At 40.6% G+C, this 24398-nt stretch overlaps 1 protein-coding gene across 10 annotated transcripts in view; it reads left to right on the forward strand.

Annotated features, from left to right (window-relative positions):
- The first annotated feature begins 6099 nt into the window (after positions 1–6099).
- Positions 6100–24398, forward strand: part of ZNF438 (zinc finger protein 438) — a 184867-nt gene continuing 166568 nt past the window's right edge. For 3 of the 10 annotated variants that reach the window (XM_037837944.1, XM_037837952.1, XM_037837953.1), the window contains exons 1-2: positions 6335–6474; positions 13494–13782. The gene's annotated coding sequence lies outside the window, so the exon portion shown is untranslated. Of the gene's footprint in view, positions 6117–6334; positions 6475–6705; positions 6975–13493; positions 13783–24398 lie in introns of those variants that run through there. The other 7 variants (XM_037837949.1, XM_037837948.1, XM_037837947.1 and 4 more) reach the window with 7 other exon arrangements.

The following is a 24398-nucleotide window of genomic DNA, read 5'->3' on the forward strand; positions in this document are numbered from 1 at the left end:
TGCTGATTCTCAAGGTATGGGTCTGGAATCAGCAGCATCAGCAGCACCCGAGAATTTGGATTGCTTTTTAAAATCTGTCAGGAACTCCAACGTGCAGGCCCAGTTGAGGATCACTGCTCTAGCTGCGAAAGCAATGACGACATAGAGGTGTTAAAACTAAGCATAAACTAACTGATCTTAAGGATATATGTACTATAGAGACATTTTTTGTGCATTTAGGCCTTTGAAACCATGTAAAAGGAAGTTTTAAGTGACTTTAGAAATGATCATCCAGTCTCTGATTTGGCAGAGAAAAGCTCCTCGAGACGGTGGGACTTACCGAGTCCAAGCTGCAGAATCTGCGGGCGGCCACCTGGGACCGAGAGTTGACTCTGGAAACGTGGCTGCGTAAGGCGGCGCTGCAGGAGTGGAGGCGCCCGGGTTCCTGGCAACGCCGGGCACCAACTGGCCCTCCAGACATCTTACATATGAAATAAATCGACGCCCATCCTGTGTGAGCTGTTACCTTAAGGTTTCAAGGCCACCAGAGGTCAAACGTTATCCTGACGAGTATCAATAGTAGTACCCGTTTGACTAGACAAAAGAGAGTGACTGTCTCACCAAAATTACAGGTCAATGTATCCACATTCTACGTAGCCTCATAGCTTATCTTTTAAATGTAACTTGAAAGTGACTGCCATTACCATTTGTGATATGGAGTAAAACTTGAATATGAGAGTTAAACATGCACCTCTCCTCTTCCCTGGGCTACATGTTCCATGATAAGAGAAGGGAAAGACCCCAGAAAAGGAACTCTGGTGATTCTCTGCTGAGTAAGAGTGTTCCGTCAGAGCAATCAATATAACATTTAACTATGCCAGACCATACTTAGAACAGTCTTCTATTTTGCACTTCAATTTTTTAAAAGTATTTTTCTCTTTCATTTAAATGCCAAAGAGCCACAGCTTAATGCACAAAAAAGTTTCTTTTCCAGAAGACAGGCATAAAAATTGGGAAAAATCTATTTGGAGGTGAAAACATAGCTATTGAAATTCATGAATTCACATGGACCATTCACAAATTTCTGGGCAAAACTGTTATTCTTTGGATGTAATGATCCTTTCTAAGCTAGAGGCTTAACGGTGAAGCCCTTTATTTCAAGAGCCATCATAAATTCAGGTGCTTTCAGGGGCCAGGCAGGAAGGTTAAATACCCCCCAAGTGATGGTTATGGGAAAACGGGGAACATGTACCCTCCGAAGCTGCAACATCTCAAGAATCTGTGCCTTGGGGAAGTGGGGGCCCATGTCATCAGAGCTTCTGATTTTTCAAAAGAAGCCCCAAAAAGCATTCTTCTAAAATGCATTTCCTAATATTCAATTCAAAATCTTAAAAAACCACATGGTTCACAAACCAAACACCTGTCTGTGAGCTGAATCCAGCCCGCTGGGTGTGATCTTCAATTTAAAGTCTAAATGCAATTGGATTCTAGTTTGCAAAATCAGATTTTAAAAATTTACTTTAATTTGGCCTTTGAAAGCAGGAACTATGATAAATGACAATTTGTTAAGTAGGGAAGAAACATGTTGAATTAATGGGAGAAGGATCACAGACTTTCAGAGCCACACAGAACTTAAGAGAGAACACAAAGAGGGGCTGTGACTTAGTTTCCCCGGGCCACCAGCACTTGGGGACAAGGGTATTGGTGACAACTGTGATAACTGTTGGCTCCTAGAGTCCACCGCCAGGGTCAGGTGGCAACATTCCGTCTTCTACTGAATTTGAGAAGACTGTCAGATGCCTTCTACATGCCAGGAACTGTTAGGTGTTAAGGACACAAAGGTGAGTAAGTCACAGTCTCTGTCTTCAAAGAATTCATAGCATAAAGGAGAGAAGGAATAAGTATAAAATAATATACCATGTGTTCTTAAATCTAAGATGCCATCAACTGTAGGACACAATGATTCTCTGTATCTCTACAGAAAAAAGAATGCTTCAATTAGACTACAACAGGCCTTCAATTTTAAGATGCATTCTAATTTCAGAGATACTGAAATGTTAAAAAATAATCTGTGCTCTATAGGAGGAGTTTGTGTTCAGCAGAGAGAAGAGATGGCCTCACCATCTGGGGGAAGTAGGGAGATACAGTGATGTGTAAAATGACAAAATTCAGAGTTAGATTAATTTAAACTATGTCTAAACTTTTTTCCTCATCTGTAAAATAAGGAAATCCCATAAGGTTATTGTGAATAGTAAAGAAAAGATTTCACATAGAGTGTGCAGCAGTGCCTTGGACTGACTTAGTGCTTGATAAAGGCTGGCTGGTATTAGCAGAGGTAATTAATGGTAGAACTTGACCTTGAAGAATGAGTAGGTCTTCTCCCAGTAGTAAAGGGAGGAAGAACAAGACTCCAGGGAGGAAGAACAGAACACACGAAGGCCTGGGCCTGTTTCTGGAACATTCTGCCTGTTGTGTTGCAGCAGGTGAGGGTTTTTCCTTGAGGAATTGTAAATCTTTTTGAAACCCTCCACTTCCTCCCGTACCTTCCTCTCCTGCCCCCCAGCCCCCATCCCAACAAAGCCAAAAAGGCAGCCTGGTGATTTCATTTTTACACTTAAGAGCATGCACTGGCTCCACATTCAATCCTGAACTGGACTCCTTAGAGCAAGGCCACACGTTACTTGTCTTCCCTATTTCCCTCCTCACTGTCTCCCTTTGTTGTTGGGGGCAGCCTTTGTTCAGCATCCTTTGTTTAAGAGAATTAATGACTATCCCCCAGTGTCTGTCAGTTCTTTCAGGGGACTTCATGCAAATAAGGCTCCAGGTGGCCTGCCTTGACTTCCCAGAGATCCCAGAGGGGGTACCTCCCTATTAGGACGTTCATTACAAATAGTATTTAGTGAGTCGAAGGCCCTTTGAGGTTTGCAGATGCTATTGGACTTGCACAAAGTACCCAGTAAATGGCAGAGTTTAGCCATGTTCAGTTTTTTTTTGCTGTGATATGCCATGTGTTGTTGTCATTCAAAATGTTTTCTCCACCGAAAAAGATTTTCTTCCCAGTATTATTTGTATTGATGCAGAGGCCCCTCTTTAGAAGCCAACTAGCATCCTGCGTAAGAAACCTACCCAGTCTTTGAATTTGAGTTTATTCAGGCACCCACACTTATTGAGTACCTGCCTAGAGCAGGGTACTTTAACTGACATGGAAAGGATCTGAGGTTGAACATAACCGGCTTTGTCCCTGCTTTCAGAGAGCTTGCAGTCTAGCAGGGGAGGCAATGAAAATGATTTTCAAAATTAGCTAAGTACGGTGACAGGGAATTGCAGGATGCTGTGAATGCAAAAATCAAGGCCCGCTTAGGGAAGCAGGAAGCTCCTGCTAAGTAGGATGGGGAGAAGTTTGCTAAGTAAAGGGATGTGGAAAGAGAAGTGAATAAATGAGATGAGAAGAACTGTGGAAACTGTGAAACAGTAGATGTGTAAAATCGTGTGGTTATTAAAAATACATCCCTCTAGAACTTGCCAATCTCTGTCTCAGGTCTTCTCCCAAGCTCTCTATCACAGCACCTGTGTCAGAACAAATGCCTGTTCCTCTATCTGTGTAACACTGGTTATACGCGTGCTCCTTACATTAAGAGATTGGTATGCTTTTGGATTTGTGCTGGAGACCAGAGACTTTCTGGATGTGAGGGTGACCCAGTTATTGTGGCAATTACCTGGGAAGACATCTCTCAGGCCAGACACTGGATCTGAGAGGGGGTGCACAGGGTTGCAGGGTGAGATTTTGTCTCTCTTGGTCTTGGTCTTGAAGGGATGAAAGATGCATAGGAGTCAGGCAAGGGGCAGTTATAATGGTGTTTTCCAAAATTTTTTGATTGAAATCCACAGTAAGAAATACATTTAACAATGCAACCCAAAATACATATATATTACTGAAACACCAGTTTCCCCAAATTTGAGTTTTGGGAAAAATTACCCTTAATGCATGTGATACAATCTCATATTTTCGATACTGATTAGTGCTTTTTCAGGGTAGCAATCCATTAATGGGTCACAAAATCAACTTAGAGGGTCACAAGGAGCACTTTAAAAAATGAAATAGAAGCACCCATGCAGACACAGCCTGGGAAAGCATAAAGATTCCCATAAATTTTGTAGAGTCTTTTAGAGCTGAAATGCACGTATTTTGGACTTCCTGAGTCCCCTAGTTTCTTGAATTATTTGTACTTTGCTATATGAAACTCATAGAGATCAGTGGTATGGCTGTGGGTTCTGGAGTATGGGTTCAAATCTTGGCTCTGTTAACTCAGCAGCTGTGTGACATCGGGGAACTGATCTTGTCTCTGTGATTTAAGGTTGCCGTGTGTAAAATGGGGAGAGTAAGTGTTCCTGTCTCAGCCAGTTCAAGGATAAATGAAATAAAGCAGCTCCTGACACATAGTAAACACAAAATAAGCATTAGCCATTATATTTCTTTCTTTCTTTCTTTCACTATATATTTTTAATAGCTTTTCTCAGGGGTGCTAAGTAGGACTGAGGGAGGAGATACGGGGATTGAGGTAGCGGGCTCTGGAGGCCAGGATACCACATGGAAGCAGATGTCAAAGGGAAAGAACCCCAAGAGGACATTGAAACCCCGAGAGCCAGAATAAATGTCCTGAGTCCTTCCAGTGTTAAATTTTGAGGGTTTGGGTTTTATTTTCTTAAAGAAAGCAGTTTCTCTTACAGTTACTCTCTCTAATATGAATACAATTTTGTCACTTGCTTCTAACCATCCATCTAGATCGAATTCCAGTTTTTTTTACAGGAACTTGGCTAAATGTAGGAAAATGTGTTTTTTCCTACAAATTTCTACTTGACATTTCCTGAGCCCCCTTTCCTCCCACCTTTGGATATCCTCTCTGCTTGTCAGTCTTTGTTCACCATATTACTTCTTACTGCATCTAGCAATATAGATTTCTTTTTTAATATTTGGAATATCAAGAGGAAAAAACTGAACAATAGATGAGACAAAAAAATGTATTCTGTAAAACCATCTTTGAGAAGTAAAATTATTCTCTATCAAATACATTTAATACATTTGGGGTATACTCCTTAGCCAATTTCCAATCCAAAAAAATGACAGATGACACTTAACCATGGGACCCTCTATAATTTGACTTTAAAAAACCTCCCCATTTTGGGGCACTATATGCATAAAACATTTTATAAACATGTGAAAAATGAAACTAATGATTTAAAGGTTTCTTAAAACTGTTGTTTTGCAAGGAAAAATACAAATATGGCTAATTTAAAATACATTGAACTTTTCTTAAAAAGTGCTAAATTTGTTATACTTCCACTCCACAGAACCAGAACCTTACTACTATTAAAATTATCATGCAGACTTTACAAATTTGTCTTACATCATTTGATTAGATAATTAAAACTTACATGCTATTAAAATAAAATGTACAAATGTTATCCAAATCAGCAACTCTCCAAGACTTAAGTAGATGTTGCCTAAGTAATATTTACCTGTTCATTTTTAGCCAGCTCAGATTCCAAGAGTAAAAGTCTATCTGACATTTTCCATCATCACTCTTTTCTACGAAAATACTACGATATTTGCAATGACAGTATAAACGAACCATTGTTTCAAGTTTTCATTTACACCGGAACTGTATGGCAAAACCCATAACCTGGCCATTTGTGCTGGTTCCAAGTGTTAAAAATGATCCTTGCTATTTTCAATACTGTCTCCTATTTTTTTTCAAGGCCTGTTTTTCTCATTCTTTAATTTCTTTTTCCAAGAAAGATTTGTTTAAGTCACACTTTTTACTACGTCATTTATATATATTTTTCTGCTTATACGAATGATCTGTCTATATTTTCTTGTCAGTTCTTCCAGCTTTCGTTTTTTTCTTCCAACAAGCCATCTCTTGAACCAGAACTCGTCCTTTTTAAAGGCGTGAAGGCTCAGTCACGTGGCGGGGGAGGGCTGGAAGGTTCATACTAGCGAACAACTGTACATATTAATACAGATCACTGTTAAATTTAAGAGGTGAACTGTAGTCCGTAAGCTCAGCTTCACCGAGACGGAAAGGGAAATACAGCAGGGAAAGCGGCTTCACCCTCCAAGGAAAAGGCTGGAAGCGGTACAGGGACTGGGAGGGGCAGCAGGGTTCCCGCGGGAACCACGGGCCGGAGCCGGAAGGACGGACCCCGGGGGGCGGAGCCTGGTGGGGCGGACCGGAGCAAGGGGCGGGGCCCGGAACAGAGCAGGGCCTGGGCGGGGCCGGCCTGGGCGGGGTACGAGGTTTCCCGCGGGAACCTAGGGCCGGAGCCGGAAGGGCGGACCCTGGGGGGCGGGGCGCGGGAGGGCCTGGATCAGAGCACGGCTGGGGCCGGGTCTGGGCGACTAGAAGAACCGACGCTAACTGAGGCCTCGCAGGTAGCTGGCGGAGAGCAAATGGTTGTTTTCACACATGGAGAACTTTCAAAAAACACATGAAGGTACGAAGACAATGTGGAAAAACTACCTCAGAAACCTGGCTTTCTACCCCAGTCCCCGGGGCGACAGCGTGTTTGCTATACTCCCCGAGGGGGTAGTCGTCGTTCCTTGCCGCTGGCCCCACCCCACGCCTCGGTCACACGGTTCTACTTAGGCTCTGGCAAAGCGGTCCCCACCCTAGGCGTCCCAGCTTGCGAAGCACTGGAGGCGGAGACAGAGGCCGTCTGCGCCTGCGCCTCGGGACGCCACTGGGGTGGGGCCAGTCATGCAAGGGGGCGGGACTCTCGCCCGGCCTGCAGGGGCGGAGCGACCGTCCGAGTGCCCCGCGCCCTGACCTCCCGAGCGCGGGGTCCCGTGACGTCACCCCGCCGTGGCGCGCACGCAGTAGGAACGCTGTAAGTTTCCGCGTGTCCTTGCAGCTTCCCGGGTCTGCAGGGCTCGCTGGGCTGCGTGCGGTCCTGGTGCCGGCGGCGGCTGCGGGGGGCCGTTCAGTGGACGCCAGGTGCCCGCCTGGAGCAGGAGCGCGCCCTTGGGGTGGGAGGGAGCAGGGGTGCGGGGAGGCGATGCCGCGCCCCTTGGGGCTGGGGCTGCGCCTTCTCCCGGGAAGGTAACGGGTTCTAGGAGTGAGTGCAGGTGGGATAGGCTCTTTTTCTTTTTTCCTGAAAGAGGGACATTAGATTCTTCTCCTTCGCCCCCTCAGCCCTGGAGTATGACATGTTAAGTCTGGGATGGACGGTTCCTTCAGAGACTAGGAATTCTATATCTAGGGCTCCTTGGGGGCCCCGCAAGGGACTTGTCCTCGCTGAGGACGTGTTCACAATAACTACCTGCCGCCTCAGTTTCCTTTTTGTATAAAGTGCAGGTAAAGCTGTCTCTGGCCTCCCTAATTGTACTTCACACAGGCTCAGGAACATTATGAGATAACACAAGTTTATAAACTTGCTAGGAGAAAGTTTATAAAGACAGTCAGTTATTCTGGGGAATGTAGTAGCCACTGGTTATTTGCCAGGTCTTGTAGGTAGGGATCTTTCACGATATTGCCCCCTCCTGTCAAATCTGATCATGAACAACACTAGAGCCTGATGGACAATCTGAATTATTGCCACTGAACTCTGTGGAATGGGAATCAAGAAATAATTGGTATCAGTATCACAGGGTTCTTGGCAATTATGCCCCCTTGTCTGGGTTTTGCAGAGGAAGCTTTTAGCCTGCTGAAGCTAGAATATTATACCAAACACAGATGCACTGTGAGATTTAGGAAATTAGATTGTATTCACTTGGAATATCTAATCACATCTGAGGGATTGAGTTTTTTGGCAAACTCGGGTTGGTACATGATTCATGAGTTAGTAGTATACCATAATACTTCTCAAACTCTGGGACAAGTATCTGCCAGGAACTTTGAAGGGAAGAATATTGTGCATACTTCAGGGTGTATTTATACAGGAGATTGAGAGATCACTTTCGTGCAAAGCCAAACGCCATAACAGCCTTTCATCCTGGTGGAAGAAACCTTGGAATGAGAAAGCAGGGGTTATAATGTTAGTTCTGTTAGTTACTAGTTTTATGTCTAAAAACAGGTGCCCCAAATTTGGAACTTTTTTTTTCATATCTAAAATGGGAGATGATGGTCAGGTCTGCTGGTGATTTCGCAAGGGTAACTGAGACAATGAGTGTGAAGATGAAAGGCTAAATGTGGTATTGTTATTAGAAAATTGGCATCGATTTCCTGGCCTGGACAAGCATTGTAGAAATAGGGTGGCAAAGAAGACATGATCTCCAACCTAATGGAGCTCATATTCCAGGGGGAAATAAACAAGAAGGAAATAAGTATGTAATATGATTTCTGAAGTGGTGAATGCGGTGAAGTAAAGGAAGGGAAGAGAATGACAGTGGGGAATGAGACAGAGAGTGTCTGTCAGAGAAGGCCACACTCTGAGGAGGTGATAGCTGAATGAGTTGAAATGAGGGAAAAAGCCATGCAGGTATCTAGAGTGAGAACATTTCAGGTGGGAGAAATAATAGTAAGCAGTCAATGCTAATGTAGATCTTACTGTATGCGAGGCATTGTTGTAAACACTAAATTAAATTTTTAAAAAACCTTATGAGGTGAGTGCTGATCTCTCTTTTTTTATAGGTGAGGAAACTGATGTACAGAAAGGTTAAAAATCTGCTGAAGGTTACATGGCTGAAATGTGGTAGAGACAGTATTTGAATTTGGGCAATCTGACTTCACCAAATAACTTGACTGTACTGCGGTGCAGCAGGAGCAGCAAGGGACAGTGGCCTGCGGTAGCAAGCCTGAGGGTGTCCTGGCAAGGAAAGGTGGGAGATGATGCTGGAGGGCCAGGCAGGGCCTAGGCCACGAGGGACCCTTGTAGACTGTGGTGAGGTTCACATTTCGTTCTAAGTGATGGCAAATCACTGAAAGGTTTGAATTAAGGTGGTGGTATCTGAATGGAGGATTTACTGTAGGATCATGGAGGGGTGGTTGTGGAAATGGGGAGATAAGAGGCTGTTACTGTCCCTGGGTGAGAGAAGAGGGTGCTCTGGCCTAGGGAAGGTGGCTGTGGAGGTGATAAGTGGTTGAGGCCGTCGTAGAAGTTGAAGGTAGAGCCGACAGGCCTTGCTGATGTGAACTGTGAAGAGAAGGGAGAAACGATGACTCCTTAGGTTCCAACTGGAACACAGCTTGGTGGTGCTGTTTACTGAGAAGGAAGGACAGGGCTTGGGAGGAACACCACAAGTTCTGTTTCGGGCATGTTAAGTTTGGGATGCCTGGTAGACATAGTCATAATAGTACCAGTACTGAAAGAAGTGTGAACTGTATCCAGGCACGGTTCTTAGCACTTTTACAAACATTACTTCATTTAATCAGTTTAATTCAGATGTATGTGTGTATTAGTTTCCCAGGGCTACTGTAACGAAGTACTACAAAGTAGGTGGCTTAAAACAACAGAAAGTTACCTCTCATTGTTCTGGAGGGGGGAAGTGTGAATTGAAAGGTTCAGCAGGGTTGGTTCTTTATGAAAGTTCTGAGGGCAGATGTGATCCCTGCCTCTCTCCTAACTTCCAGTGTGGACCGGCAGTCCTTGGCATTCTTTGGTTTGTCGATACATCACTCTAGTCTCTGCCTCTGTGGTCATGTGGTCTCTTTGTGTGTGTCTGCCTGTGTCTACATTTCTCTCTTAGAAGGCCACTTTAGTTGGATTTAGGGCCCACCCTAATCCAGTACGACCTCATCTTAACTTGATTCCATCTGCAGAGACTCTATAAGAGCTCAGTCTGCAGTGTGCTAGGAACCATTACTGTTCCCATTTTACAGATGAGTAAATGGAGGCACAAGAGGTTAAAAATAACTTGCCCAAAGTCACCCAGCTTGTGAGTGATGGAGTTGGTGTTCAGCCTCCATGGAGCTAATCCCTGTAAGGGCCTCCAGGTGGACATGTTGAGTAGGCTGTTGGATGTATGAATATGGAACTCAGGGGGATGATCAGGGTTGGAAAGACACACTTAGTTTCTGAAGAGAAAGCCCGCTTTTGTTCCTCATGTGCCGTGGTTGGCAGTAGAAGGAAAGAACACAGGCTGTGGGGCTGTGCCAACTGGCCTTTGGTTACTTGACGCCAGTATCTTCCACCAGCCTAGACTATAGGTTCCACAAGGGCGTGGTCTGTGCCTGTCTCTTCCACTTTCTAGTCTCTGGTCCCTAACTCTGTGGTAGACATTAGGGTTGACTTAATATGCAGGACATTTGTTTTGGCTCTGAGAGTTTAGCAATGAATAAAACATTGCCACCCCCCACTCCCGCCTCCCCAGAAGAAGCGTAGGAGGAAAACCTGCAAGAATAAAACTGGAGTAGACTCAATGCAGAAATGCATGCTGATTAGTTCATTGGGATCTTTCCCCTCCCACCCTCATGGCTGGAGGGGTGGGGCACGAAGGGGTCAGAGGAACAACAGAATGATTAAGCCAGTGTAGGATGAATTTGAGGCGCCCCAAGGGTCCTTTTCAACAAAAGAATTACTCAAAATCTTGAGTATTTTACTGTATTTGCATGAGTTTTATTTGGCCATGATGTAATTTTTACAAAATGAAATAAATTCTGATACTGGAATATCGTTGTGGAGTGATGAGTTTTTCCAGTTCTGTTACCTCAGTGTTGATGGTCCTCACTATTGAAATAAGGGAGTTGGCTGGAAATGTTGCAGCTTGCATAATAGAGGGTAATGGAGGGGCTGTGGAAAATATTTGGGCAGGTTCCCACTTGGCTTAAATGTATCATGCCAAAGTTCTACACATGAGTTTCCATGCAGATCATCTCTTAAATACATATATATATATATTTGCCATAGAAAGGGGATCTGGTGTTATACGTCCAAAGTAGTATCACAGTTTGCATCTCTTATAGCTGAAACATTTTAGAAGGTAGCGACTAGAATAGTATATGCAAAATGTTGTCTTGTTTTTATAAATCTCTAATATGAGTATTTCAAATTTGAATCACTGGAAGATTGCATGTAATTGCACTATGATATTTTTTGTGGTTAATCACAGGGTGTTTTTTTCCCAATATATACAATTATATTTTCAGCTTTTTAAGCTTTCAGTGGAAGAGTTGAGTTGGATAACCAAGTCCATCATCACTGGAAACAGGAAACTTCCACAAATATAAATGTAGAGATGTCCATCTCATTTTGCAATTTACAAACATTTTAAATCTGTTATGGTAATTTCGCTATGTTTAATGGAGTTGAAACGATTAATGTTTCTTCATTCCACAATTGCAGTTAGCTTCTCTAAGAACATCAGACACCCCTATATGGCATAAAATAGAATTGCATATTAAATAGCCTGATGATTGCTTAGGTATTTTAAATTTTTGGTTCAGGCGCAGCAAGGGCAAGTTGATGATTATTTAACTGGGTTGGACAGTTTTTAACGGAGCAGCAGTGAGGTTAAATCCTCCTGTTGGAGACTAAAGAAGTCACTCTGTCTAACTTTGGCCATGTGATATACAATGTCCTAGGTAACTTATAAACTTAAAATTCCTTTTAATACTTTATTTGCACAAGGAAATTTTAAAAGTGTTTTTGTTAATGTTTTTATTAGAGAAGTTCTGGGTTCAAACACTATTTTTAAAAGTACTAATATAAATATATGGAAATTATTCTTATAGAAAACAATGTGCCTAGCCCAGTGGTAATACATATTGGGCATTTAAATATATTTCTTAAAATTCCAGTTCTTGAAAGTTACTCTTATTTTTGTGTATTTTTCAACTCATATATCTGATGTGTTTGCAGTAATAATTGATTGCTAGTTTGTGTGCTTATACTTAGCGTTGGGAATGTTGACATATTTTAAAATTTGATTTATTTCACATTTGATTGATTCGAAATTAAAATCTTGAGGCTTGATTTTTTTTTCACGTAAACACTAAAGACTGAAAATTAATAAGGGTGGTTGGAGACTGAGCAGTAGTGAGCCAGGTTAAACAAGTTGTCGCCCCAGAAGAATACACAAGAGGAAAATTCTTAGAGAAGATTAAGCAAAAACAGCATGTTGGTAGAAGGCATAATTTAGCCATAATTACTTACTACCCTAGCTATAATTCCCAGTGAGATTTTACCTTCCTATGGGCAGCAGTCTTTTGCTTGGTTCTTACATTGCAAAACACTTTTATAGTTTTAAACTGCACTGCCAGTCAACAGACAGGAGAGAAATAACGTGACATAAATATTGGAGTATTTAGCCCAGTGATTCTCAACTGTGACAGTTTTGTCTCTGCCCCTATTCCCCTGGAGACATTTGGCAATGTCGGGAGACTTTTGGTTGTCACAACTGGGGACGTGCTACTGGCATCTAGTGGGTAGAGGCCAGGAACACTGTTGACATCCCACAATGCACAAGACGGCCCCCACAGCAAAGAATTTCTGGTTTAAAATATCACTAGTTCTGAGGTTGAGAAACTCCATGATACTTGGGCTGAGACTTTAGAAATCAAGGTGGTAGTTGCAAGTGAGAAAACCTAGCTTGAACAGAAAATTGTGTTGAACTGCTTTTAGTTTGTTGGGGAACTGAGCTAATTTTAATTTGGTTCATTTATTGCATGGAAATTGTTCTCGTAGCTAATATCCTTGAATTTTTTTGTTGTTGTTGCCAGAATGTCTAATGATTTTATTTTTTTAAGCTATCAAAGTTTTTTCTAAGTAAAATTAATTTAATTTGGGCATTATATAGTCCTGGGTTGTAACAGAGTTGTTAGTATGATGCGTCTTCAGTTTTGTACTCTCATGTTTATATGGTGGTTTATATTTTTCAAAAATCCTTTTCATATTAATTTTCATGTGATTGTCACACATAGCCCACAAAATGTGTAGGGCATGCATTACATTCACTGCTTGACAGATAAGGAAACAGACTTGGGTCAAATGAGCTGCTCTATGTGTCAGAGTAAGTTAGTGACAAAAGCAAATCTGCTAAGACTTAAGGTCTTGATGCTTTGTGCAGTTTCAAAATATTTTTTATTTCATATTCATGAAGAGGATATTTCTGGAGCAAAAGTAGTTATTCATTGTGATAAAAGAAACAATATTATGAACAACAATAAATTATGCAGACAATATTTAAACAGTTTAATATGAAAATATAAGAAAGGAGATGTTCAAGAGAAACTGATTTTACTAAATTGGCCTAAGGAATTGAAAGAATATCTAGAATTTGACGAATTAAAGTAATTTGTTTTCTTCTTTGTTTTACTAGAAGTCACCATAGTTAGGATTTCTCACCTATTAGGATTTCTCTAAAATTTGTAGTTAGACACAAGTGGTAGAATAGTTGACATGAACATTTATTCCTAATCTATCTGAAATCCACATGAAAGAGAAGAAAGCGTAATACAACTCTCATTTAAACTGTTCCCTTTAAGATCTAGTGTACCTTTAAAGTTAACCATTTATTTGTATACCATTTAGTCTCCCTACAATCTTGTGAAGTAAAATTATTAATTTCTGTTTTACAGATGAGGAAAACTACTCAGAGATATTTAGTAACTTGCCCTAGGTTACCCAGCTTATAACGTGGATTTGACTGTTTGCATTCACCCACTCTGCCTCTCCAGGTAATCTTCGCCAATAAACAAAGTTGGCAATTTCTGGATAAATTCACCAAGTTTCTGTCTAACCCAACTAATGTTTAGTGTAATATATCAGTTGGCTGGATTTGAAGCACTGATCTTGAAGCACTGAAATTGTTGGTCTGGAATTATAGAGGAAGAGAAAGATACTTCTACTGGTGCAATTGTGCATTAGGTAAGAAGGATTATAATTCTATTTACAAGGGGGAAGATTCCCGATTTTCCACAAAATGGAATTATTGTAGCAAAAACATTTTTCTTACCACAGTGAAGAAAACTGCTAGTATCTGAAGTAAAATGATATTTGTTGTATTGAGGGAAAAGCCCACCCCTCAAATAAAGCTGAAACAAAGCTGAATTGAATACTTGGTAGACAGAAGAGCTGTGCCTGCAGAACACAGTCCCTCAGAGCAAGGCAAAGATAATCTTAAGAGGGGTTTTGAGAAGGCATGGAATTTAAGGACTGGCTGGTTTTCAAAAGACAGTTTAGGGATTGACTTTAAACTTGATGTTTAGGGACTGGCCGAGTCGAGGAGCTGGGCAGTTGCCAATTGGTGGCCTTTCTTGGCTGGGTACTTAAGTGGAAATGTTGAGGAGGGTTTAGGATTGATTGATTGGGGCAGATTGAAAACCAGTTCTGTGGTTACTTGTTCACAGTTTGGGACAAGAGCCAAAGAACAGTCTTCTCCTTTCCTGAAGTTGGAGAATAGGTACTTTTTTTATTCTCCACGTTTATGTCAAACATATTAATATTGGCAGTTGTGCTAATATAATAAACTTTTGATTTTGAAACTTAATAAATATGAGTACAGTGAATATCATTTGTTTTGTACCAACTGGTCTCGGGATTATATGGTATTTGGGACCCAGGCTGCATGGAGGATTATTTATATATATAGTTAAGAAGGTAATATTTATGGAAATTTGAAGCTCTAAACATTAAGGCGAAAGCTGTGTTATTTTTATGTCTATTTTTCTCTTTTGTGGGAGTGTGTTGTATTATATGCATGTCAAAATTAGTCTTGATGGATGCTGAATTATAGATTTGTTTGTTGTTTTTGCTGTTATTAGAGATCCATCTAGTAGCAATAACTTTTTGCAAGTTAAACTAACTGTTCCTGTCAGTATTTTAGAAGGTTTAATGGTTATATCACATCTTTTATATGACAGGGTAGGTTGAATTATTTTAGTATCTGTGAATCATTTTAAACCAATTATTATAGGGCCATTTATATAAAGTATTTCAGTAATTTAATATTTAGAATATTTTTATTCTTCAGAATGAAATAAAGAGCTACTATTTATGACTACTGGAACGGTGACAAAAAAGTAGATATTTTTCTAATTTGATCTCTAAAAGTTTAAAAACTTTTTTCCAATGGAAATGTTAAAAGTAAACTCAATGGGCATTATTTATCTTAGAAGTTAGAGAAGGCAAAATGAATTTTTGATGTAATTCCTTTTGTGTACTGAAATTTTATTTTTAAATAGTATCTACATGCTATATTTACTTGTGAAATAAGCTCATAACGTTAAAAAAAACAATGGATGCTTTTATATGCATACCCTATTTCCTTCCTTAACCTGCAGCTTTTGTGGCATGTCTTCTGCTCTCCAGATAGGTGTTATCTAGTGGTAAAGCTGTATGTATAATTTATATAGAACATTTTCATATGAAAGCTCTGAAAATGTAAAGCCTGATTCTTGTTTCTGTTTGTACTCCAAATTTCTCACCTGCTGTGATAGTTAAACTTAAGAGGTTAATCTTAACCCAGTATTAAAATTCGTCTTATGGTATTGTTTATGAAAAACTTACTGTTTAACTACTAAATGATACTCAATTGTTTGTATCCTCAACATCCTCAAATATTCAAATTTTCTAGGAAAAAGTTGTCTTTGATGCCTAAGTATGGTTACTGGGATTATTTCTGTGCTGTCTGGAAGTAAGAAATAATGCATTTAAATGTGTTTCTTTTCTGTGAATACGTAGTGATTAGTTGGACCTCTGTTGCCTGGTGATGTGATGAAAAAAGAATTCCAGGTTAGTTGAGCTTTTGTAGCAAAATGGAAAATACAAGGGTCATGTACTCTTCAAGAAGAAAAAGCCTTATTTTCTGTGCTAACATAACAGATATAAAATGCCATCTCATAGTTTTTAATTTGCATTTTTTTGATTCCTTGTGAGGCAGAGCTTCTTTTCATTCACCTGTCAGCAGTATCATCAGTCAGGGTTCTCCAGAGAAACAGAACTGACAAGATACATCTGCATATATAATAAGAGATTTATTTATAAGGAATTGGCTCACACAATTTTGGGGGCTGGCAAGTCTGGGAGATTTGTAGACAGGTTGGCAGACTGGAAATTCCTGTTAAGAGGGATGTTGTTCTCTGAGTCTGAAATCTGCAGAGGCCAGCAGGCTAGAAATTTCTAGGGGAGTTGATGTTGTAGTCTTGAGGCAGCATTTCTTTTCTTTTTGGAGCCCTCGGTTCTTTGCTATTAAAGCCTTCCACTGTTTGGATGAGGCCCATCCACATTATGAAGAATAGGTCTCCTTTACTTAAAAGTCAACTGATTGTCCATGCTAATCCCATCTGCAGAATGTCTCCATAGCAGTATGTAGACCAGCGCTTGAGCAAATAACTGGGAACCATAGCCTAGTCAAATTGACAAAATTAGCCATTGCATTAGTTTATGGATTTCACCTACAGTTGCCAGACATAGCAAATAACAATACAGCACACTCCATTAAATTTGAATTTCAGATAAACCATGTATAGTTTTTTAGTGTATATGTACCATGCAATATTTGGGGCATACTTTATTAAAAAATTGGTCATTGTTTATCTGAAAGTCAAATTTAAGCATCCTGTATTTTATTTGACAACCCTAATTTCCCCTTCTGTGAATTGTCTACATCTATCTCTTAATGAATTTTCAGTTGCGTTTTCTGTTTTTTTATTTTAAGTGTTCTGTTTTATACACCAGATATTAATCCCTTGTCTTTTTAAGATGTTGCAAAGCTGTTCTTCCACCCTGTTGCCTGTCTGTTAGCTTTGTCTGCAGTGTCCTCTGTTGACTTATTCCATTGACATTTCCCCATGTCGTTTATACTTTTGGAATCTTGTTTCAGATGTCTTTCCCCTCCACAGGGTCACAAATACATTATACTACTTTTTCTGTCATTAGCTTCATTTTCCCTTTTGTATTTAGATTGTTAATCCGTCTGGTGTTTATTTTATGGAATAAGGAGATGAGGTCAGGGGGATAAAGGAGGAGCAGATTGTGTGGGATCTTGTAGACCATTTCAGGATTTTGGCTTTTTTTAAATGCAGTTTTATTGAGATATATTCACATACCGTACAATCCATCCCAGGTATACAATCAGTGGCTTTTAATATAATCACAGAATTGTGAATTCATCATCACAATTAATTTTAGAACATTTTTCGTTACTCCAAAAAGGAAAACCTTATACCCCTTAGCATCACCTCTCAATCCCTCTATCCTTCCCCAGCCCTAAATAATCAGTAATCGAACTGTCTCTATAGAGTTATAAGAGTACTAAAATATTACTGTTAACTGTAGTCCACAGTTTGCGTTAGCTGTATTTATTTTTCTCATATACCATCCTATTATTAACACCTGGTACTAGTGATATACATTTGTTACAGTTCATGAAAGAACATTTTTATATTTGTACTGTTCACCACAGACATCATCCACAACAGGTTTCACTATATCATACCGTCTCACGTATAGCTTTCCTTCTAGTAACCTATACAACCTAAAACTACCCCTTTTTTCTACATTCACGTGCATAATTCAGCACTGTTAATTTTACTTGCAGTAATGTACTACCATCACCTCTATCCATTTCCAAACATTTACAATAAACCTAAGTAGAAATTCTGCACAAACTAAGCATCATCTTCCCATTCTCTACCCCTGTTATATCTCCTGGTAACCTATATTCTAGATTATAACTTTATGAGTTTGCTTATTATACTTGGTTTTTATTAGTGAGGTCATGGAATATTTGTCCTTTTGTGTCTGGCTTATTTCACTCAAAATAATGTTCTCTAGGTTCATCTGTGTAGTTGCGTACATCAGGACTTCATTCCTTCTTACTGCTGAATAATATTCCATCGTATGTATATACCACAATTTGCTTATTCATTCATCAGTTGATGAACACTTGTATTGCTTCCATCTTATGGCAGTTATGAATAATACTGTTATGAACATCAGTGTGAACTGCTTTCAGTTCTTGTAGGTATATCCCTAGTAGCAGGATTGCCAGATCACGTGGCCATCCTATACTTAGCTTTCTGAGGAACCGCAAAACTGTCTTCAGTAGCCTCTGCACCATTTTACATTCCCACCAGCAGTGAATGAATGAATGAGTGTTCCTCTTTCTCCACTCCTCTCCATCACTTGTAATTTTCTGTTTTTCTGTTGTTGTTGTTTGTTTTTTTTTTTTAGTAGTAACCATTCTAGCAGGTGTGTAATAGTATCTTGTTTTGATTTGCATTTCCCTAATAGCTAGTGATGTTGAGCATCTTTTTATGTGCTTTTCTGGCCATTTGTATTTCCTTTTTGGAAAAAGGTCTGTTCAAGTCTTTAACCAATTTTTAAATTGGGTTCTTTGTCTTTTTATTGTTGAGTTGTAGGATTTCTTTATATATCCTAGATATTAAGCCCTTATAGGATATGTAGTTTCCAAACATTTTTGTTTTTGTGTAGGCTGCCTTTTCACTTTCTTGACAAAGTCCTTTGAAGCACAGAAGCTTTGAATTTTTAGGAGGTCACATTTATCTATTTTTTCTATTGTTGCTTGTGCTTTGGGTGTAAGTTTAAGAAACCGTTGCCTACCAGAAGATCTTGAAGGTGCTTCCCTACATTTTCTTCTAGGAATTTTATGGTCCTGGTTTTTATATTTAGGTCTTTGATCCATTTTGAGTTAATTTTTGTGTAAGGTGTGAGGTAGGGGTACTCTTTCATCCTTTTGGATATGAATATTCAGGTCTCCTAGCACCATTTGTTGAAGAGGCTATTCCGTCCCAATTGGGTGGACTTGGCAGCCTTGTCAAATATCATTTGGCCATAGATATGAGAGTCTATTTATGAACTCTCCTTTTGATTCCGTTTGTCAGTATATGTGTTTTCATGCCAGTACCATGCTGTTTTGATCACTAGCTTGGTACTGTGCTTTAAGGTAAGGAAAGGTGAGTCCTCCAACCTTGATCTGTTTTTTCAAGATGTTTTTGGCTATTTGGGGCTCTTTACCAACTTCTGAATAAGTTTGATAATTGGCTTTTCTAATTTTGCAAAGTAAGCTGTTGGAATTTTGGTTGGGATTGCTACCCAAAAATCAATTTGGGTAGAACTGACATCTTAATATTTAGTCTTTCAATCCATGAACTGGGAATGTCCTATTTATTTAAGTCTCCTTTGATTTCTTTTAGCAATGCTTTATAGTTTTCTATATACAGGTCCTTTACATCCTTGGTTAAATATATTCCTAGATATTTGATTCTTATAGTTGCTACTGTAAATGGAATTTTTTTCTTGATTTCAAGATTATCCAGAAAGGATGCTGGATTTTGTCAAATACCTTTTCTGCATCAGTTGAGATAATCATGTGTGTTTTTTTCCCCTTCAATTTGTTAATGTGGTGTATTACATTAATTTATTTTCTTGTGTTGAACAACCCTTACATGTTTGGGATAAAGCCCACTTGATCACGGTGTATAATTCTTTTGATGTATTATTGGATTTGATATGCAAGTATTTGTCTCTCTCTGTCTGAGGCTGCTAGTCTTGAGGGTGGGGGATGGGTGCTGGCCACTGCCATGGTGCGATTCCCTTGGTTTCTCTGCTGCATCTTCTCAGTTTCTCTGTCCTGCTCTTTCCTGGATGTTGTATAGTGCTCTCCTGGTCTCTGGAGTCCCAGAACTGTTGTTTCAGCAACAGTTTGCCTGTCCATAGCTGCTTTTGGAAGAGGAGTGTGTCCTGCAACTCCCTACTCTGCCATCTTCCCTGGATGTTCTCGGGGACTTTGGCTTTTATGCTAAGTGAATGAGAAGCCAGTGGAAGATGTTGAACAGAGAGTGTCATAGATGGAAATATGCCTTGAAAGGAACTTTTTGATGACTGTTGAGAATACATTATATGAGGGTATGGCATATAATTGTTCTCTAGTATTGAGTTCTTCTTTCTGCCTTTTAGTATCAAGAGTCCCTCTGGTTTAGCTGGGTACATGGTGGCTACTCTAGTGATTACATTTTCCAACTTCCCTTGTAGATAGGTATGTCCATGTGATTAGGTTTGAGCCAATGAGATGTGAGCAAAAGTGACAGAAGCAGCCTCTGGGTTATTTTCTTCATCTCACTTCCTTCCACCACTCCCATTCTTCAAAGCAGCAACAGTTAGAAAGACAACAACTTCCTTGAACCCAGTGACAAAAAGCAGAGCCATCTTCATTAGTTTAAGTCTCTGGATGACCCGGGGAACAGAACCAACTACTGCTTGCCCTGGCTCCAGCCACCATTTTATCTCTGTCCTGTTTCAAGGAAAAGAAGTAAACTTCTTTTTTGTTTGAACCACTGTATTTGGCTTCACTTTATTACAACAGCTTAGCACGTATCCTATCTGTACTGGTTTGCTAATGCTGCCGGAATGCAAAACACCAGAAATGGGTTGGCTTTTATAAAAGGGGTTTATTTGGTTACACAGTTACAGTCTTAAGGCTGTAAATTGTCCAAGGTAACGCATCAACAATCGGGTACCTTCACTGGAGGATGGCCAATGGCGTCCGGAAAACCTCTGTTAGCTGGGAAGTCACATGGCTGGTGTCTCCTTCAAGTTCTGGTTTCCAAATGGCTTTCTCCCAGGACATTCCTCTCTAGGCTGCAGCTCCTCTTCAAAATGTCACTCTTGGTTGCTCTTGGAGCATCCTCTCTTAGCTTTTCTGGAGCAAGAGTCTGCTTTCAACAGCCGTCTTCAAACTGTCTCTCATCTGCAGTTCCTGTCTCAGCTTCCATGCGTCTTCAAAGTGTTCCTCTTGGCTGTGGCAAACTGCTCCTTCTGTCTGAGCTCTTATATATGCTCCAGTAATCAAGACCCGTGCTGAATGGGCGGGACCACACCTCCATGGAAATTGTCTCATTAGAGTTATCACCTAAAGTTGGGTGGGTCACATCTCCATGGAACACTCAAATTACAATTTAATCAACACTGATATGTCTGCCCACACAAGATTACATCAAAGAATATGGCCTTTTCTGGGGGACATAATACATTCAAACCAGCACACTATCTAATACCAAAATTGGTACCTGAAGTGGGATGCTGCCAGAAAAAAAGCCAAAATCTATGACATTGGCTGAGCAGTTGGTCGAAAGACAGTAGGAAATACGTTATAGGCTAGAAAACTGGTGAACTTTATTGTGCTATGTTGAAAAATGTGTTAAAACCTTTGGTGAAACTGTCACCTCTGATAACTTGCAAAACAGTCAATACATCTATCCAGTTTGTACTCTAGGAAAGTGCGTAGAATTAGGTTGCTAATTTGAGTTGTCTGCTTCTTGCATGTTTGGGAAGGACACAAAGGGCATCAAATAAGAATGCAACTGGCCAGTTTGCAGTTAGAGTTGTAAGGGAGCATAGTTTTGCTTAAAAAAGGTTCTCTCTGCCTGTGGCCTGTGATCTGAATTGACTGAGAAGATAGTAATATGGGGCATTGCAGAGTTGGAAAGATTTGTTTCTGTGTCTCAGTCACCAAGAGTAAAGATTGTCATTCTCAGGAATCTCTTATTAGATGTTCTTGGCCAGAGAGTGGCAGCCAATCTAGGCTGAGACCAAACTAAGGATTCGCCTTCCCACAGTCAGTTTAAGCTTCAGAAAGCTCCAATAAGAAACATGAACTCTTAGTCCTTACACAAACAAGGGTTTATTTCTTACTCATGACATGTTGATCATGGCTGTGTCCTTGTCCTCCAGTCACTCCAAGATTTAAGCCAAAGGACGAGCATGTTTTGGGGACATTGCCATTCTGTGGCAGAGGGGAGAGATCTTGTGGAACTGGGTTCATGGGGATGGCACATACGACTTTTGTTCGTATTTTGTTGGCCAAAGCAAGCAAATGGCCGAGTTTAAAATCAGCCAGCCAGTGTTAAGCAGTATATCATTAGTGGTAAGAATACGTATTTCCTGTTCTTTTCTTTTCGAATGGAGGATTTAATTGCATTCCTCTCATTTGTGTTCCACCATTGTATATTGGGTGTGGTGGTTGGTGGTTGTGAAGAGCAAAGGTCTGTTAACTTGAGGATCACTAATCTGGGAAGGAGCCACATCTCTGCCGTGAAAGAGGATTTTGCATCAGCCAGAGATCCTAGATTTTGAGCTGAATCGAGTAACTGGATGGGACTTTAGGTTGTCTCTGAAGGAAGGAAAGAGATGATTGTGTTCCATGAGTGGGAACAAGGATGCCCTCCCACCCTCTGATATTTAGCTAGGCACATAGACCCTACCTAGGAATCGTATCCACTAGGCTCTGTGTGGCCAGCTGAGACCACATGGCTAAGTTACCTGCCAGTGGGATGGGTGTGGAAGTGGGGTGTGCAATTTCTGAACCACATTTTAATTAAAAAACTGCGTGTCCATCATGGCGTTTTTCCCCATTCCCATGGATGTGGCCCCCTTTGATCATGCAGTCAAGGGCAGTGCCCCAGTGGATAAGAGAGAAGGAGCCTCAGTCCCTGGATGGTCTCCTAGAGCAGAGCTCCCAGCTTCCGCCTCTCTGCCTCTGGACTGTTAGCTGAGAGAGAAGGAGACTCCTGTTTTATTGGAGCCACTGTGCTCGATCTTGTTGTGGCAGTCTAGCCTGTGCCCTAATTAATAGAGTTGGCAATGACGTAAGCAGGAAACAAACATAGACCTTTAGATTTGGAGTCATTCTGAATAATTTTTTTCAGTTGAAGCTTTTCATTTATATGTTTTTTCTATAAAATTTATTTATCAAATTGTCTAGTTATACAAAAGTCTCGGAAATAGAGAAAGAACTCTTACTTGAACACCATCCTTTTTATAATTATATTACATTCCTTTTTATATTCTCATGTGCATGTGCTTTGCATATTTATGCTAAAACTTTGTATCCTGATATTTTCCCTTGATAGCCACTTTCTTTGTTGCTTTCAGGTTCTCCTAGTTACATGGTTATGGTTAGATAATATTCAATTGTACCATATTTTACTTAACATTCCATTATTGTTGGCATTTAGATTGCTTTCAAATTTTGTTTCTATAAATGATGCTGCACTTCTGTAAGAATTATTCTTCAAGGGAAATTATCTTAGATAGGGCTCTGGAGTCTGAAATGCCTTCATTATAATACTACTAACTAATGACAGAAACAGTATTATAATGACAGTAAGGACAACAGTGGCAAGCTGCAATGATAATTACAGCAGTGAAGACAACTATCATGAGAATGACAAGATCAGCAGTAAAAGTAAACAACAGTACTGGTTCATGTTGATTGCGTGCTTACTGTGCTCCCCGTGCTGTCTCCAGGGTTTTCGCTGTATTGTGTTATTTTAGTCCTTACAGCAGCCTTACAGGATAGTACTGGTATTGTTCCAGTTTACGCGAGGCCAGTGAGACACCAGCTGTCAGACGCCTTGTCTGTAGTCACGCGGCTGGTTAATGGCAGAATCTAGACTAACCAGGCTGTACTAGCTGCTGAGCCCATGCTTGTAACTGCTACACTCAGTTCACTCAGGAAGAAGCAAGGCAGACCGAAAAGGGGATGAAAAAAGTAGAACCCCAGGAAAGAAGGATGTTACTGAAGCCAAGAGAGGAGCACTGTAAGATTAAGGGTGTCAGTGTTAAATCAGTGGGGTCTAATAAATTTTGAATGAATTTTCAAGTAAGAGATCATCTGTATTTGAGGGAGAGCAATTTTGTGTTTTGTAGGCAAAATCCAAATTTTTTGAGGGGTAGGTAGTAAATGGGTGGGGAGAGGGGTTAGGGTTGGTAAAAGTAGTCGATTTTAACTCTCTTTTCAACTTTTCAAGAAACTTGACTATGTAGAGGAAGAAGCAAATAGGATAGCAGCTAGAGTGAGACAGAGTCTGGGGGAGTGTGTTAGTTTTGTTTGTTCTTTTTTTTTTTTTTTTTTTTTTTTTATGATGGGAGAGAGTTAAGCATTTTTGGGCAGTGGGGAAAAGTCAGAAAAGAAGAAGTTGAAGATGTGGAGGGGAAAGTGGATAAATGGCAGTCTTGGATCCCTGCAGACAGTGTGGCTGGAGTTCCTGACCCTGGTGGAGGTTGGCTTTGCACGGGAAGGGACACCCTTCCTCCCCCCACCGCCTGGAAGGAGGAAAAAACATGCCGGTTGTGGGTCAGTGGGGGCAGAGGAAACTGAGGGAGTCTGACCTGATAACCTGTCGTTTGTTCCTGTGGAGGTGATGTCATCTGCTGAGTAGAGGGGAAATTGGAAGCTTGACAGAAGTGGTGGAAGTTTGGTATTGATTCTGTGAGACAAGAGAGAGGGACCCAATTGGGAACCCCCCAAAAAGTATTGGTGGGCAGCAAGGAGCAGGGGCCTAGATGAGACTGCATCTGTGAAGCCCCTGATCCACACAGTCGTGTAGCTTTTTATAGTGGTGATCTCTAGTCTGAGTGTGGGAGTGAAGGAGACCCTTAGATTGGCATCGGGGCTGGGTGGAGCAGAAGGACTAGCCAGCAAGAAGGTTGAGAGCCCAAGCCAGGAAGTGGGCAAAGCT

This window comes from Choloepus didactylus, chromosome 5, assembly GCF_015220235.1.
Source record: "Choloepus didactylus isolate mChoDid1 chromosome 5, mChoDid1.pri, whole genome shotgun sequence".
Lineage (NCBI taxonomy): Eukaryota > Metazoa > Chordata > Mammalia > Pilosa > Megalonychidae > Choloepus > Choloepus didactylus.